General features: G+C 39.2%; 1 protein-coding gene across 1 annotated transcript in view; it reads right to left on the bottom strand.

Annotated features, from left to right (window-relative positions):
* Positions 1-623: 623 nt before the first annotated feature.
* Positions 624-19,111, bottom strand: part of LOC125152371 (40S ribosomal protein S6-like) — a 36,427-nt gene continuing 17,939 nt past the window's right edge. The window contains exons 4-5 of the mRNA XM_047834169.1: positions 2,675-2,677; positions 624-634 (exon numbers count right to left, since the gene is read on the bottom strand). The gene's annotated coding sequence lies outside the window, so the exon portion shown is untranslated. The remainder of the gene's footprint in view (positions 635-2,674; positions 2,678-19,111) is intronic.

The raw sequence follows: 19,111 nt of genomic DNA, 5'->3' as shown, positions 1-19,111 counted from the left end.
AGGGATAAGCATTGCAATTACCAATTTTACAAAACGTTAAGTTAGAAATTGTGAAAGATCTGAGATTGTACGTGACTTGCAAGCTTATGAATTAGTCTGGCACAATTTTATATACATACACTGACAGAAGATATGACTGCTGGGTCAGCGACACAGATTTATTACTCACAGAAAAAACAGGAACCAGAACAACATTTCCCCATGCTCCAGTTTCTGCGGGGAAATGCAATGAGGGCTGGGTGTTACCTGCACATGTAGTGGGGTGCCCCACAGGAGAGGAACCGTAAAATTAGGAAACTGATGACCTGCCCATCTTCCCCTCTGGAGAAGGGGAAGAGAGAGAGAGATTACTCATTATTCCGGAATGTAAGCCAATCTCCCAGGGAGAGAGGAGAAGGCTTATCTTTACTACTCTGGGACATCTCTGGGGAGGTAATAACAAAATAGCTCAGGAGGGAACATATTTCTATCTTCCAAGGCTGTTTGCTATTCAAACATCCTAAAAATTTTTTTTTTAAATTTTATTTTAGAGAGAGTGCAAGCAGGGGAGAGGGGCAGGGAGAGTGGAGCCTGATGTGGGACTTGATCCCATGACCCTGGGAACATGACTTAAGCCAAAATCAAGAGTCAGATGCTCAACCGACAGAGCCACCCAGGCACCCCTCACACATATCTTTGGCTCAGAAGGTCCAGACCTGCAGAAAGTGAGGATTCCAGGGAGACCTGTCTCCCAACAATGATACGGAAATTGAAGCTTAACACACAAACTATTTGACTTCACACAAGTGAAAGTACCAGGAAAATAAATAAATTAATGAGTGAAGGACTTAGGCAAGGCACTTTCTACTCCAGATGTAAATGACCACCTTGACAGGTAATGATGCAGAAGAAGGGAGGAGTAAAGTATATGAGTGCCTTGTGATCATGGCAGAAACCCTTCTATCAAAACCAAGTTGAAGATGTTCTCTGACATTCACAACCAGTTGCAGGAACTCTGTAACTCAGGCACAGGACCAACACAGTTTTGCACCACTATTTTGCACAAAACCAGACCACACTGGTCTTGCAATATAGTTTCCCTAGAAACCTGCTTAAAGTCAGAGATGTCCCATTCTAGCCATGAGGAGGCCCTCCCATGCTGGTCTTAATGTCAGCTTTCGTTGTCTCTCTTTTTAAAATTGAGATCTAATTTCACATGCCACTCACATACCTAAATGAACCCTTTTAAAGTGTACAATTCAGTTGTTTTCAGCCTATTCAGAAGATGGTACAACTGTTACCACCATCTAATTCAAGAACATTTTCATGATCCCAAATAGAAACCCCAGGCCTTCAGTAGTCATCTCCATTGCCATCCTCCTCATCCCTTCTTGCGATACATGTCTTTTGTGTCTGGCATTTCTTATTAATGTTTTCAAAGTTGACTCATCTTGCAGCATACATTCACACCTCATTTCTTTTTAGGGCCAAATAATAGTCCATTATGTGGTTATACCACATTTTGTTTATCCACCTGTCAGTTGATAGACATTGGGTTGTTTCTACATTTTGGCGATCACAAATAATGCTGTTGTGAATATTCATGCATGAGTTTTTGTATGAACATGTCTCATTTCTCTTGGATGTACATGAAAGAGTGGAATTGCTGGGTCATATGGTTACTCTGTGTTTAACATTTTGAGTAACTGCCAGACTATTCCACAGTGGCCCTCCCATTTTATATCCCCACCAGCAATGTATGAAAGTTTGAATTTTTCCACATCCTCACCACTCTTCTTTTTGAAAAACTTATGGCTGTCTAAGTGGGTGTAAAGAAGTGTCTTATTGTGGTTTAGATGTGCATTTCCTGGATAATGATGTTAAGCATCTTTTCATGTGCTTTTTGGCCATTTGTGTATGTTCTTTGCAGGTATCTTTTATCCATTTAAAAAGTTGATTATTTGGGGCATTGTGTGGCTTAGTTGGTTAAATGTCTGACCCTTGATTTCGGCTCAGGTCATGATCTCGTGATTCATGAGATAGAGCCCCACATAGGGCTCTGTGCTGACAGCATGAAGCTGGCTTGGGATTCTCTGTCTCTCTCTGTTCCTTCCCTGCTCGTGCTCTCTCTCTGTCTCTCAAATAAATAAACATTAAAAAATTAAAAAGTTGTTTGTCTTTTTATTATTGAAGTATACAAATCCTTTATATATTCTGTATATTGCACCTCAGCAGATAGGTGATTTGCAAAGATTTCCTCTCAATCTGTGGGTTGTTTTTTCACAATCTTGATGGTATCCTTTGAAGCACAGAAATTTTACATTTTGATGAAGTCCAACTTATCTGTTTTTTCTTTTGTTTCTTGTACTTTTGGTGCTGTAGCTAAGAGGCCACTTTCCAATCAAAGTCACAGAGATTTATCCCTGTGTTTTATTTTTAGAGTTTCATGATGTGAGCTCTTACATTTAGGCCTTTGATCCATTTTAAATTAATTTTTGTATACGGTGGGGAGTAGGGGCCCAAATCCATTCTTTTACATCTCCAGATATCCCAGCATTATTTGTTGAAAAGACTCATTTCCCCACTGAATGGTTTTGGCATCATTGTGGGAAAACAGTTGTTCATAGATGTATGGGTTTGTTTCTGGGCTCTTAATTTTCTTCCTTTGATGTCTATCTTTATGCCAGTACCACACTGTCTTTGTTATTGTAGCTTTGTAGTAAGTTTTGAAAATAAGAAGTGTGAGTCCTCCTTCAAGATGTTTTGGCTATTTAGGTCCCTTGAATTTCCTTATGAATTTTAGGATCAGCTTGTCAATTGCTGCAAAGAAGCCAGCTGAGGTTTTGGTAGGGATTACACTGAATCTGTTGGGGAGGATTGCCATCTGAACAATATTAAGTTTTCTGACCCATAAAGTGGGATTTCTTCCCACTTATTTAGATCTTCTTTAATTTTGACATGTTTTGTAGTTTTCGGTGTATAAGTCTTGTTCTTATTAGATTAAATTTATTTTTAAGTATTTTATTCTTTTTGATGCTATTACAGGTGAAATTATTCTCTTAATTTCATCTTTAGGTTATTCATTGCTAGTGTATAGAAATACAGCTACTTTTTTTCTATTGATCTTGTATCCTGCAACTTTCTGAACTTGCTTATTAGCTCATATAGTGTCTTAGTGGATTCTTTGGGTATAAGATATGTATAAGATTCTGTTCTGTCTTTCTGATCTGGATGTCTTTATTGCTTTTCCTTGCATAATTGCTGTGGTATGATGTTGTACAATATTGAATGGAAGGGGCAATAGTGAACATTCTTGTCTTGATCTTAGGGGGAAAGTGTTCAGTCTTTTTATCAAGTTGTATGACACTAGCTGTAGATTTTCCAAAGATGCTGTTGATGAGGTTGAGGAAGTTCCCTTGTATTCCTGGTTTATTGAGATTTATGTATGTATGTATGTATGTATGTATGTATGTATTTATTTTCTTATTATGAAAGGGTGTTGGAGTTTGTCAAATGCTTTTTCTGAATCTGTTAAGATGGTTATGTGGTTTTGTTTTTATATTGTTGATATGGTATATTATATTGATTGTTTTTTGTCTTTTGTACTTATTTTATATTCCTGGGATAAATCTCACTTGGTCATAGTGAGTAATTATTTTTATATGCTGTTGGGTTCCCTTTGCTAGTATTTAGTTGAGGATTTTTACATCTATATTCATAAAAGAAATTGATCTTTAGTTTTTTTTTGTCATGTCTTTATCTAGTTTTGGAATCAGGGCAACAATATTGGTCTCATTCACTAAGTTAAGAAGTGTTCCTGGGGCGCCTGGGTGGCGCAGTTGGTTAAGCGTCCGACTTCAGCCAGGTCATGATCTCGCGGTCCGGGAGTTCGAGCCCCACGTCAGGCTCTGGGCTGATGGCTCAGAGCCTGGAGCCAGTTTCCGATTCTGTGTCTCCCTCTCTCTCTGCCCCTCCCCCATTCATGCTCTGTCTCTCTCTGTCCCAAAAATAAATAAACGTTGAAAAAAAAAAAAAGAAAAAAAAAAAGAAAAAAAAAAAAAGAAGTGTTCCTTTCTCTCTTTTTTAGAAGTATGTATCGTTTCCTGAACGTTGCTCAATGATTTTCTGCCACCAAAGACTTCTTGGGACCTGAAAATATTTCATATCCTTGCTTTTGACTTTGTGGTCTTACCTAGTAGTGGAAATAAGTATTTAAAGTCAGTATTTAAAGTCAGAAGACCTAGAATTGGAAACTGCTTTTACCTTACCTGTTATGGACGCTGATCAAATTGAGAATTAAGACAATAATTACCTTTGTTATCACTATACTTTTTATCTCCATCATTTTTTGACTATTTATTATGAACTTTATATGCCTTTATCATCTTTAAATTCCACAACAAACTTGTGGGGGCAGCTGCTACTATTGTCCCCATTTTGTAGCTAAGGAAACGTGGTATGAGAAGCCAGACTTCTTAAATTTGTGAACTTTGGCAGATGACAAGCCTGGAATTTCAACTGAAGTAGTCTGATCCAGAGGCCACAGTTTAATAACCAGAGGCCACAGTTTAATAACCAATTTCTAAACTCTTTTGAAGCACCAGGCATCCTGTGTGTGTCTATGCATACGTGTGGATGGGTGAATAAATTCTCCTGGATTTCACACAAACCTAAGAGAGATGCATTATCATTGTCACTGTAAAGTTGAGGAGACTGAAACTCAGCAAAGTTTCAAAACTTGCAAAACATCAGAAGACTAATACATTGTATTAATGGCATCTGAACTAAGAGCTCCATCTCTGCCAAAGCTAAGTCCTGGCTACTATATGATTCTGATGTTTCTGAACTTGAGTTTTCTCATGTGCAAATAAATGTAATTAAAACTTTCCTAACCATGTCTAGGAGGAGCATCATGTGAGACTGCAGTATGTGAAAGCCCTCTAAGATATGTGTCATCATGATTGCCTTTGCTCATTTTTGTGCATCTCTTTCTTTGTCCCTCCTGTGCTTGTGCGTGTGCTCTCTCTCTCTCTTTCTCTCTCAAAATAAATAGATATATATTTAAAAAAAAAAAACAGGTGCACCTGGGTGGCTCAGTTGGTTAAGCATCTGACTCTTGATTTTGGCTCAGGTCATGATCTCACGATTTGTGAGACTGAGCCCCTCATTGGGGTCTGTGCTGACACCACAGATCCTGCTTGGGATTCTCTCTCTGTTCCTCCCCAAGTCTCGCACATGTGCTCTCTCTCTCTCTCTCTCTCTCTCTCTCTCTCTCAAAATAAATAAATAAACATTTAAGAAATAATGTGAATGATAATAATGCTGCTCCAAAAAATTTAAGTTGAATTAAAGTGGAAACTCTCTTTTCATGCAAATCCTGCCATTTGGAGGCTGGCTGTGAACCATCCTCTGATCTACTTTTGTGGTCAGAAAGTGTTTTCAAAATCAAGAGGAGACATATTCTCAAGGCAAAAACAAATATAATAAATGTCTTCTGCTTCCTAGTTGTGCCCTTTGTTTAACTCAAGGGAAGCGTCTGCAGAAATGCAGGTCAAGAATCCAATAACTTTTGATTTTGGAATTTACATTATCCAGTTAACCTCAATGCTGGCAAAAACTATCCTTCTGTTTTTGTTTTGTGGGGAGAAGTGGAGTCTCTTGGAGGCGGAAAAATAAAGACTTGTTGATTCAATGCATTTTGTACTAGATTAGCAAGACTGAAGACATGTCCCTGGGCCTCAGGTTGACTCTATTTTGCTGAGATAGGAAGGAACCCCACAGGTCCACACAGGTCTGGGGCTACATATGCTGTAGAGTGGATTCATCACTAAGTCATCCTTCTAAAGTTTATTTTTTTCTTTTTGAGAGAGAGAGAGAGTGCACGAGAGCAGGGGAGGGGCAGAGAAAGAGGGAGAGAGAGAGAATCCCAAGTAGACTCCACGCTGTTAGTGGGGAGCCTGATGAAGGGCTTGATCCCATAAACTGCAAGATCATGACCTGAACTGAGATCAAGAGTCAGACGCCCAATCAACTGAGCCACGCAGACACCCCTATTTTCTTCTTTATTAAAAAATGTTTATTTATTATTTTAAAAAATTTAAATGTTTTTATATTTGAGAGAGAGAGAAAGAGAGAGAGAGAGAGCCCACATGTGAGCATGGGGAAGGGGCAGAGAGAGAGGGAGACACAGAATCCGAAGCAGTCTCCGGGCTCTGAGCTGTCAGCACAGAGCCCAATGCAGGGCTTGAACTCACAAGCAGTGAGATCATGACCTGAGCTGAACTTGGATGCTTAACCAACTGAGCCACCCGAAATATGTTTATTTATTTAGAGAGAGAGAGAGAGAAAGAGAGCACATGCATGAACTGGGGAGGGGCAGATAGAGAGGGAGAGAGAGAATCCTAAGCAGGCCCTGCTCTGTCAGCTCAGAGCCTGATGAGGGGCTTGATCTCATGACTGTGAGATCGTGACCTGAGCCAGAATCAAAAGTCAGACACTCACCTGACTGAGCCACCCAGTGCCCCTAATTTACCCTTTTAAACTGTACAATTCAGGGTGCCTGGCTGGCTCAGTTGGAATACTACCTGACTCTTGATCTTGGAATAGTCAGTTTGAGCCCTACATTGGATGCAGAGATTACAAAAAACACAAACAAAAACAAAACTTAAAAAAAATAAAGTATACAATTCAGTGGTTTTTAATATATTCACAGAGTTGTATAACTATCATTATAGTAAATTTTTGAGCTTTTTTCATCATTCCTCAAAGAAATTTTGTATCCTTTAGCAGCTTCCTGTCATTGCTCCCCTCCCCACCCTGACTAGGGGATGACCCTGGGCAACCTCAGTCACCTCTCTCCTGGCTTTGCCAATGTTGGTTAGTTGTAGGATTGTTATCTGAGTTCTTTCTTTCTGTAGCCTTTTAGCAGTAAGATGTCTTCTTTTAACTGATTGAGGAAGAATAGAAAAAAAAGTCCTGTGTAGATCCAGCTCGAGGGAGATCACATGTGTTGGCTTAAGTGTTAGCTATCTGCCTTCCTATCTGCTTTAATAGTCATCCTCTGGCTTCAATGTCAGTTATCATGTTTGATGGGGTCATTGTACTTGCTGAGGATATTCTCTCTCTCCTCCAACCTGAGTAAATTGATGTGCTCAGAACAAGGACTCAGAATTCACACAGGTCACATAAGAGCCACAGAAAGTACAGATAATTAAAGTCTTGACCAGATCCATAGGAATAAATAGTTTGGATGTCACTTTATGCTGTGTCTGTGAAATGGCATTTCAGATGTAGAAGGAAAAGTCACATTGTCTAACTCCCCTGATCAAAAATTTTCTCTGGGCAAACTCCTACATTTGTCATAGAGGCCTTTGTGATCTTGTCCTTGATTGGCTACAGTAAATATTTATTGATCATCTCATACATAAACAGCCGAATGCGTGTTTAGATAGTTCGTCTTTTGCTGTGTCTTTCCCCAGACAGGTCACCTGTGCTCCCTGACATCTATATGCCCACATAAATCTGTGCACTCCTGCTTTCCTCAGTGAACTCTTACTCATCCTTTAGACTGAATTCAAGCTCCAGCTCTTCTCCAGAGTCTAGCCTAATTTCTTCCACTTGGTGTCTTCTCAGCACACTTGTGGTAGATTGAAAAGTAGAGCCACAGTGTTTTGCAGCTCTTCCTGTGAAAAAGAAGAGTTGTTTCCTCATTTACCCTCTTGGAATGCAGCCCTGAGACCACTGGGTAAAGAAACTCCGTCTGGCCTTCCAGAAGTTAGGAGGCTAGTGGAGGAAAGCTTAGGTACCCTGGCCACTGCAGTGTCGGTCAGTCCCTTGTAGTTGAGTTATCAAATGACTGCAGACACATGGGTGAGCTCAGCCAAGATGCAGAATCATGAGCAAACAAATGATTGTTATTTTAAGCCACAAAATATTGGAGTGGTTTGTTACACAGCAGTAGATAACTGATAACAATGGGCTATTTTTCTTGGTGTTTATAAAGGTCACAGAAAACTATGGGAAGGAGAATTGTCCTCAGTGGAAAATCCTCTCTTTCTTCTACTTTTTTAAAAAGTGTATTTATTTGAGAGAGTGCACAGCAGGGGGCAGGAGGGGACAGAGAGAGCGAGAGAGCAGGAGAGCGAGAGCGAGAGCGAGCGAGAGAGAGAGAGAGAGAGAGAATATCCCAAGCCCCCCATGCAGGGCTTGAACTCACACACTGTGAGATCATGACCTGAGCTGAGCCACCCAGACACCTCTCTTCTATTTTCTTTATAAATTTAACTCCCATTCACTATTTGTAAGGTTTCAAATTAGGTAACCATTCTCTGAGGATCCTTCTCTGACTACCCAGAGTTAGGGTCAGGTGCCTCTTGGATGGGCTGTTTTGCACTCTGTCTTTATTATAGAACATTTCATGTTTTATAGTTATAAGTCCCTTTTTTTTTCCTGCTCTGTTTTCACAGTGAAGGCCCTGTGACAGCAGAGACAGAGCCTACCTCCAACACCATTATGCATATCACGGTATATGGAAGAATTTTCCGCTTATGGATCTCATTGGTTCATCAAATATTTGTTGGTGCACTGATCAGGCCATCTATTTCATTTGTGGGACAGCACTTGGTGTGACAATGCTTTTCTTTATAATGAGATAAATGCTGTGTACCTTCAGTTCATAGGCCTGCATCTGATCACCAGAGCCAGATAATAAAGGCTATGTATGTTTGAGTACAGGTGCTATGCTCCCCCTGTTAGGTCATTTCTTCTTCAGCTCATGGCTGTCCTAATCTCTCTTCTCTGATTAATAAAACTAATCTTAGGGGTGCCTGGGTGGCTCAGTCAGTTAAGCATCTGACTATGACTCAGGTTATGATCTCGCAGTTTATGAGATTGAGCCCCGCATTGGGTTCTGTGCTGACAGCTGAGAGCCTGGAGCCTGGTTCAGATTCTGTGTCTCCCTCTCTCTCTGCCCCTCACCCGCTCATGTTCTGTCTCTCAATCTCTCTCTGAAAAATAAGTAAACATTAAAAAAAATTAAAAAAATAAAATTCATCTTATGTCATAATAAGTTGGCATCAATAGCCATTCTTCAGGGAAACAAAACCTGCTATAAATGTAACAAGACCTTAGTACCATCCTGAGAAGTCCTAGACAGAGTGTGATGACCATTTCAATTGCTTAAAACTGTATTCTTTTATTCCTGCAACCTAAGCCCATCAATATGTTGACTGTAATGGCCCTGTGGCTGGCAGTAGTATATAAAAAAAGACTTCAGGGCCAGATTTATGTAACATCTAACCTTAAACTAAGAATGTAGCTTATTTCCCCACTTACAGCAATGGACAGATCATCCAAACAAAATCAATAAGGAAACAATGGCTTTGAATGGCACAATGGACCAGATGGACTTAACAGATATATTCAGAACATTTCATCCTAAAGCAGTGGAATATACATTCTTCTCCAGTGCACATGGAACGTTCTCCAGAATAGATCACATACTGGGACACAAATCAGCCGTCAACAAATACAAAAAGATCAAGATTATACTGTGCATATTATCAGACCACAATGTTATGAAACTCGAAATCAGCCACAAGAAAAAATTTGGAAAGATAACAAATACTTGGAGACTAAAGAACATCCTACTAAAGAATGAATGGGCTAACCAAGAAGTTAAAGAGGAAATTAAAAAGTACATGGAAACCAATGAAAATGATAACACCACAGCCCAAAAACCTCTGGGACGCAGCAAAGGCGGTCATAAGAGGGAAGTATATAGCAATCCAGGCCTTCCTAAAGAAGGAAGAAAGGTCTCAGATATACAACCTAACCTTACACCTTAAGGAGCTGGAAAAAGAAGAGCAAATAAAACCCCAAACCAGCAGAAGACAGGAAATAATAAAGATTAGAGCAGAAATCAATGCTATTGAAACAAAAACAAATGAACAAACAAACAGTAGAACAGATCAATGAACCAGAAGCTGGTTCTTTGAAAGAATTAACAAAATTGCTAAACCCATAGCCAGTTTGATCAAAAAGAAAAGGGAAAGGACCTAAATAAAATCAAGAATGAAAGAGGAGAGACCACAACCAACACAGCAGAAACAGAAACAATAGGAGAATATTATGAACAATTCTACACCAATAAAATGAGCAATCTGGAAGAAATGGACAAATTCCTAGAACCATATAAACTACCAAAACTAAAACAGGAAAAATAGAAAATTTGAACAGACCCATCACCAGTAAAGAAATCAAATTAGTAATCAAAAATCTCCCCAAAAACAGAGTCCAGGGCCAGATGGCTTTCTAAGGGAATTCTACCAAATATTTAAGGAAGAGTTAACACCTATTCTCTTGAAGCTGTTCCAAAAAATAGAAATGGAAGGAAAACTTCCAAACTCTTTCTATGAAGCCAGCATTATCTTGATTCCAAAACCAGACAGAGACCCCACTAAAAAGGAGACCTATAGACCAATTTCCTTGATGAACATGGATGCAAAAATCCTCAACAAGGTATTAGTCAGCCGGATCTAACAATACATTAAAAAAATTATTCACCACGACCAAGTGGGATTTATACCTGAGATGCAGAGCTGGTTCAATATCTGCAAAACACTCAATGTGATTCATCACATCAATAAAAGAAAGGAGAAGAACCACATGATCCTTTCAATAGATGCAGAGAAAGCATTTGACACAGTACAGCATCCTTTCTTGATAAAAACTCTCAAGAAAGTAGAGATAGAAGGATCATACCTCGAGATCATACAAGCCATATATGAAAGACCCAATGCTAATATCATCTTCAGTGGGGGAAAACTGGAAGCTTTCCTCCTAAAGTCAGGAACAAGACAGGATGTCCACTCTCTCCATTTATTCAACATAGTATTGAAAGTCTTAGCCTCAGCAATTAGACAACACAAAGAAATAAAAGGCATCCAAATCAGTCAGGAGGAGGTCAAATTTCACTCTTCACAGATGACATGATACTCTATATGGAAAACCCAAAAGATTCCACCAAAAACCTGCTAGAACTGATTCATGAATTCAGCAAAATCGCAGGATATAAAATCAATACACAGAAATTGGTTGCATTCCTGTACACCAAGAATGAAGCAACAGAAAGAGAAATCAGGGAATCTATCCCATTCACAATTGCACCAAAAACCATAAAATACCTAGGAATAAATCTAACCAAAGAGGTGAAAAATATATACAATGAAAACTGTAAAAAGCTTATGAAATAAATTGAAGAAGACACACACAAAAAAGGAAAAATATTCCATGCTCCTGGATAGGAAGAACAAATATTGTTAAAATGTCAATACTACCCAAAGCAATCTACATATTCAATGCAATACCTATCAAAATAACACCAGCACTCTTCACAGAGTTAGAACAAACAATCCTAAAATTTGTATGGAACTAGAAAAGACCCTGAATAGCCAAAGCAATCTTGAAAAAGAAAACCAAAGCTGGAGGCATCATAATCCCTGACTTTAAGCTGTATTATAAGCTGTATTCAAGCTGTAATCATCAAGACAATATGCTACTGGCACAAAAACACACACTCAGATAAATGGAACAGAATAGAGAATGCAAAAATGGACCCACAAACGTATGGGCAACTAATCTTTGACAAAGCAGGAGAGAACATCCAATGTTCTCATCAACAAGTGGTGCTGGGAAAACTGGACAGCAACATGCAGAAGAATGAACCTGGACCACTTTCTTACACCATACACAAAAATAAACTCAAAATGGATGAAAGACATAAATGTAAGACAGGAAGCCATCAAATCCTCGAGGAGAAAGCAGGCAAAAACCTCTTTGACCTTGGCTGCAGCAACTTCTTATTCAACATGTCTCCAGAGGCCAGGGAAACCAAAGCAAAAATGAACTATTGGGACCTCATCAAAATAAAAAGCTTCTGCACAACGAAGGAAACAATCAGCAAAACTAAAAGACAACCGATGGAATGGGAGAAGACATTTGCAAATGACCTATCAGATAAATGGTTAGTATCCAAAATCTATAAAGAACTTACCAACCTCAACACCCAAAAAACAATCCAGTGAAGAAATGGGCAAAAGACATAAATAGATACTTCTCCAAAGAAGACATCCAGATGGCCAACTGACACATGAAAAAATGCTCAACGTCACTCATCATCAGGGAAATACAAAGCAAAATTGCAAAGAGATACCACTTCACACCTTTCAGAATGGGTAACATTAACAACTCAGGCAACAACAGATGTTGACGAGGATGCGGAGAAAGAGGATTTCTTTTGCACTGCTGGTGGGAATGGAAGCTGGTGCAGCCACTCTGGAAAACAGTATGGAGGTTCCTCAAAAAATTAAAAAGAGAACTACCCTATGACCCAGCAATTGTACTACTAGGTATTTATCCAAGGGATACAGGTATGCTGTTTCAAAGGGGCACATGCACCCAATATTTATAGCAGCACTATTGACAACAGCCGAAGTATGGAAAGAGCCCAAATGTCCATTGGATGAATAGATAAAGAAGATATGGTATACACACACACACACACACACACATTGGAGTATTACTTGGCAATCAAAAAGAATGAAATCTTGCCATTTGCAACTATGTGGATGGAGGGTATTATGCTGAGTGAAATTAGTCAGAGAAAGACAAAAATCATATGACTTCACTCATATGAGGACTTTAAGAGACAAAACAGATGAACATAAGGGAAGGGAAACAAAAATAATATAAAAACGGAGGGGAACAAAACGTAAGAGACTCTTAAATATGGAGAACAAACTGAGGGTTACTGGAGGGGTTGTGGGAGGGGGGATGGGCTAAATGGGTAAGGGGCATTAAGGAATCTACTCCTGAAATCACTGTTGTGCTATATGCTAACTTGGATGTAAATTAAGAAAAAATGCAGCTGATTTTATTTTATATATTAACATTTTTGAGAACAAGTTAGGCAATTTTCATATAACTTAAAAAGGTTTATATGGTGATGAGGCATTGTGGGTGCTATTATGATTACAGAAAACTGCATTTTATATGATACCTGTGAGAATTCACATGTACCATACCATTTACCTATGTCTTGTCTTTGTTAAGAAAATGCCTACTTAGTATTTGGCGAAATTCTTTGTTTATTTCGACTAGATTTTATTTGTAGAAGGAAAAAATTGTGTTATTGTGACACTGAATTCCTTTCAAAGAACTGGATATTGTCATGTTCCCCCTCCTATATTGTAGCAAAAGCTGTAATAGTAGAAAGAATGGGGTTTGGAATCAGACAAATTTGGTTTGAATCTTTTTTCTGTCATAGGTAGTGTAGGACAATGGAGAAGTGACTAACCTGCACTGAATATCAGTTACTTGAAGTAAAAATAGAGGATAAAGTTATTTCACAGAGACTGGCATGGGGAAGTGCTCAATAAACATCAGTGAATTATTTGTTTGTGGTTTCCTGCAGTTCTTGGATGTGCAAGGTACAACTGCCTGGTTGACATTGGGGGATAGTAAATCCTGACACTGAAACTGTTGTTTAATATGCTACGTCTCTAGTGATTTCTGTATTTAAAATAGGAAGTAAGGAACAGGTAGACGATCCCTCTGAACCTTGAGATTTGGTAGTTAAGGGGTCTTTTCTCAGCTTGGACATCTTTTGTGGTGTGTGTGTGTGTGTGTGTGTGTGTGTGTGTGTGTAAAATAGCAACACCTGGGGATGCCTGGGTGGCTCAGTCTGTTGAGTGTTGAGCGTCTGGCTCTTTAAAAAATTTTTTTAAAAAATGTTTATTCATTTTTGAGAGACAGAGAGAGCATAAGCAGGGGTGGGGCAGAGAGAGGGGGAGACAGAATCAGAAGCAGCCTCCGGGCTTTGAGCTGTCAGCACAGAGCCCTACGTGGCGCTCAACGAGGGTCTCTAACTCACAAACCACGAGATCATGACCTGAGCTGAATTCAGACACTTAACCAACTAAGCCACCCAGGGGCCCCAAGTGTCTGACTCTTGATTTTGGCTCAGGTCATGATCCCAAGGTCGTGGGATTGAATCCTGTGTCAGGCTCTGCACTGAGTGTGGAGACTGCTTACGATTCTCTCTCTTTCCCTCTCTGCCCTCTGCCACTCACATGCACACTCTCTTTCTCTCTCTAAAATAATAAAATAGCAACACCTCTGTAGTATGTAATAGTAGTTTCTTTTTTTCTTCTTTCTTTCTTTCTTTCTTTCTTTCTTTCTCTCCTTCTCCTTCTCCTCCTTTTCCTTCTCCTTCTCCTTCTCCTTCTCCTTCTCCTTCTCCTTCTCCTTCTCCTCCTTTGTCGTCATTGCCTTTTTTTTGGTAACAGTACTTTCCAAGTGCATGAGTGTAGGAGTATGTATGTACCTGCGGAGGTGTGAAGATGACTGTCCCTCTATCAGGAAATGTTTTCTGAGTCAGCCCTCTGCCCTTTACGGAGGCAAGCGATCAGGACCCTCTAGTGTTCTGTAAGCATATTCCAGAATGTTGCAGAGAAGGGCTCGGCCGGTTGTAGCATCTGTGAGCCGATGCTGCCACCTCGTGGTGGAAGTCTCAGAATGCTCCACGCAGGACCAACCTCTAGGGCATCACTGCTGAACACAGGGCTCCTTCTCTTCCAGCTCCTGTGACTCTAGCCTCACAGACCACCTCCTTTCACTTTTTCCTTTGCTCCTCAGCCCAGAGAAAGTTTTTCTAGTCTAGGAGGAAGCTTCTCTGTCTTCTCTTCTACTTCTAAGCAAGTAGCCTGTATTAGGGTTCTTAGGAGAAACAAGCAGTAGGATTTCTCTCTCTCTCTCTCTCTCTCTCTCTCTCTCTCTCTCTCTCTCCCCCCCCCCTTCTCCCCCTCTGTCGAAATTCATTCTGAGGGGTTGGCTCACAGTATTATGGAGGCATATGGCATCCCATAATCTGATGTCTGCAAGCTGCAGGCCAAGGAAAGCAGGTGATGTAGTTTAGTCTGAGCCCAAAGTCCTGAGGACAAAGGAGAGCCAATGGTGTAAGTCCCAGTCCTAGTCAGAGGGGAGAGCTGGGGGAGCAGGTGGTGTAAATCCTGACCTGAGCCTGAAGGCCCAAGAACCAGGATTGCCAGTGGCTGAGGGGAGGAGAAGATGAGTGTTAGTTTTTATTTTATTTTATTTTTTGAATTTACATCCAAATTAGTTAGTATATAGTGCAACGATTTCAGGAGTGGATTCCTTACTGCCCCTTACCCATTTAGCCCACTCCCCCCACAACCCTTCCAGTAACCCTCTGTTTGTTTTCCATATTTAAGAGTCTCTTATGTTTTGTTCCCCTCCCTGTTTTTATATTATTTTTGCTTCCCTTCTCTTATTTTCATTTGTTCTGTGTCTTAAAGTCCTCATATGAGTGAAGTCATATGACATTTGTCTTTCTCTGACTAATTTTGCTTAGCATAATGTCCTCTAGTTCCATCCACGTAGTTGCAAATGGCAAGATTTCATTCTTTATAGAAATATTTTTTTGAATTTTTATTTTTTGGGGGGGGGAGGATGAGTGGGGGAGGGCCAGAGAGAGAGGGAGACAGGATCAGAAGCAGGCTCCAGGCTCTGAGCTGTCAGCACAGAGCCTGACGCGGGGCTTGAACCCACAAGCTGTGAGATCATGACCTGAGCCGAAGTCAGATGCTTAACTGACTGAACCACCCAGGTGCCCCTAGATTTCATTCTTTTTGATTGCCGAGTAATACTCCATTGTATATATATACACCACAGCTTCTTTATCCATTCATCCATCGATGGACATTTGGGCTCTTTCCATACTTTGGCTATTGTTGATAGTGCTGCTGTGAACAATGGGGTGCATGTGTCCCTTTGAAACAGCACACCTGTATCCCTTGGGTGAATACCTAGTAGTGCAATTGCTGGGTCATAGGGTAGTTCTCTTTTTAGTTTTTTGAGGAACCTCCATACTGTTTTCCAGAGTGGCTGCACCAGCTTCCACTCCCACCAGCAATGCAAAAGAGATCCTCTTTCTCCACATCCTCGCCCACATTTGTCGTTGCCTGAGTTAATGTTAGCCATTCTGAAAGGTGTGAGGTGGTATCTCATTGTGGTTTTGATTTGTATTTCACTGATGATAAGTGATATTGAGCATTTTTTCATGTGTCAGTTGGCCATCTGGATGTCTTCTTTGGAGAAGTGTCTATTCATGTCTTTTGCCCACTTCTTGACTAGATTATTTGTTTTTTTGGGTGTTGAGGTTGATAAATTCTTTATAGATTTCGGATACTAACCCTTTGTCTGGTATGTCATTTGCAAATATCTTCTCCCATTCCATTGGTTGCCAACTGTTAACAGTTTTTTTTAAGTTTATTTATTTATTTTGAGAGAGAGAGAGAGAGAGAGAGAACATGCGAGAGAGAGCGAGCACAAGTGGGGGAAGGGAAGAGAGAGAGGGAGAGAGAGAAAATCCCAAGCAGGCTCTGTACATGTGCAAAGACTAATGTGGGGCTTGAACTCATGAACTTCAAGTTGGTGACCTGAGCCAAAGTCAGATACTTAACAGACTCAGCCACCCAGGTGCCCCTATGAATTTTTAAGTTTAAGCAAAAGTAAATTTGCCCTTCCTTCACCTTTTTATTCTATTTAGCTCAGGTCTTGATCTCATGGTTCCTGATATCTGCTCTGACAGCTCAGAGTACTCTTCCTGTCTCTCTGCCCCTCCTCAACGCACACATGCTTTCTCTGTCTCTCAAAATAAATAAATAAAAAAATTAGTGTGATATTAGCTGTGGACTTATCATACATGGCCTTTATTATGTTGAGGTACGTTCCTCTTGTACTCACTTTGTTGCATTTTTAGCATGAATGTATATTGAATTGTGTCTAATACTTTTTCTGCGTTTATTGAGATGATCATGTGATTTTTATCCTTCACTTTGTTAATGTGGTGTATCATACTTCCTTATTTACATATATTGAAACATCCTTGTATCCAGGGGTAAATCCCATTTAGATTTGGTGCATGATCCTTTTCATGTGCTATTAAGGATTTCTGCATCTATGTTCATTAGGGATATTGGCCTGTAGTTTTCTTGTAGTGTCCTTGTCTAGCTTTGGTATCAGGGTAATGCTGACCTTGCAAAATGAGTTTGAAAGTGTTCCCTCTCTTAATGTTTTGGGAGAGCTTGAGAAGACATGGCATTAATTCTTCTTTAAATGTTTACCAGTGAAGTCATCAGGTCCTGGGCTTTTCTTTGTTGAGAAATTTTTGATTACTGACTCAGTCTCATATGTTATTGGTGTGTTCGGATTTTCTATTTCTCATGATTCAGTTTTGTATGGTTGTATGTTTTTGTAGGTTGTATGTTCCTAGGAATTTAATTTCTTCTAGGTTGTCCAGTTTGTTGGTGTGTACATGTTCATAGTAGTCTCCTATGAGTTTTTTCATTTCTATAATATCAGTTGTAATGTCTCCTCTTTTATTTATAATTTTATTTGAGTCTTTTTTTCTTAGTCTAGCTAGTGGTTTCACAATTTTGTTTCTTTAAAAATAACAGATTTTTGTTTCATTAATCTTTTCTGTTGTTTTTCTAGTCTCTATTTATCTTACTTCTGCTCTGATCTTTATTATTTCCTTTCTTCTCCTAACTTTATGTTTAGTTTGTTCTTGTTTTTCTAGTTCCTTGAGGTGTAAAGTTAGGTTGCTTTTTTGAAATGTTTCTTTTTTCTTAACGTAGGTATTTATTGCTATGAACTTCCTTCTTAGAGCTGCTTTGCTGCATCCCATACGTTTTGGTATGTTGTGTTTCCCTTTTTGTTTGTTTCTTCTTTTCTTTTTCTTTTTTAAATTTTGCTAGATTTTATTCAGTAAAATTTTATGGAAGATAAAGGGGCTCTTGCTAAAAGTGTTGTTAGCTTACTGTTTGTTTGTTTGTTTGTTTGTTTTGCTTCTGTAGAGTTAGTAATCATTTAAAAGCTGGAAGAAACCTGGTTTCCACAAATGGAACTGAATGGAAACAGCAGTAGAGGCATATTATCTTCCCATAGCCCTTATGAGAAAGGCAATCAAGTTAGGCTTTATTTAATGCAGATGTACCATTGCTAATTTTCTGTCTGAGGATGGACTTGACACTGACTTTACAGGCATATGTACACAGATATATAATATATAATACATTCAACCCAGCTGACTATTTTCATTTGTTTCAAGACCTTTTTGATTTCCCTTTTGATTTATTCTTTGACCCATTGGTTGTTCAGGAATGTGTTAGTTTCCATATGTTTATGAATTTACAACTTTTCCTTCTGTTAATTGATTTCTAGTTTCATACCATTAGGGTCAAAAAGATATTTGATATGATTTCAGTCTTCTTAAGTGTGTTAAGACTTGTTTTGTGACCTAACAAAGATCTGTACTGGAGAATGTTCCATGTGCACTTGAAAAGAATGTGTATGTATTCTGTTGCTGTTGGATGGAATGTTCTGTATATATCTGTTAGGTCCATTTTATCTATAGTGTCGTTTTAGTTTGCTATTTCCTTACTGCTTTTCTGTATGGGTGACCTATCTATTGTTGAAAGTGTGATATTGATGTCCCCTATTGTTAGTGTATTGTTATTTGTCTCTTCAATTCTGTTAATATTTGCTTTATATATTTAGGTTCCTTGATGTTGGGTGCATATATATTTACAATTGTTATATTCTCTTCATGAATTGATCCTTTTATCATTATATGATGGTCTTTGTCTCTTGTGAGTTAAAAAAATTTTTTTTTAACATTTATTTATTTTTGAGAGACAGAGCATGAGCAAGAGAGGGACAGAGAGAGGAAGACACAGAATCTGAAGCAGGCTCCAAGCTCTGAACTGTCAGTGCAGAGCCCGACGTGTGGCTGGAACTCACAAACTGCGAGATCATGACCTGAGCTGAAGTTGGACGCTTAACCGACTGAGCCATCCAGGTGCTCTTCTTGTGAGTTTTTTTTTTTTTTTTTTTTTGCTGTTGTTGTTGTTGTATTTATTTATTTATTTATTTTCTTTTTTTTTTTCTTTTTTTTAAATTTTTTTTTTTCAAAGTTTATTTATTTTTGGGACAGAGAGAGACAGAGCATGAACGGGGGAGGGGCAGAGAGAGAGGGAGACACAGAATCGGA

This window comes from Prionailurus viverrinus, chromosome E2, assembly GCF_022837055.1.
Source record: "Prionailurus viverrinus isolate Anna chromosome E2, UM_Priviv_1.0, whole genome shotgun sequence".
Taxonomy (NCBI): domain Eukaryota; kingdom Metazoa; phylum Chordata; class Mammalia; order Carnivora; family Felidae; genus Prionailurus; species Prionailurus viverrinus.
This window is presented reverse-complemented; position numbering and strand designations above follow the sequence as displayed.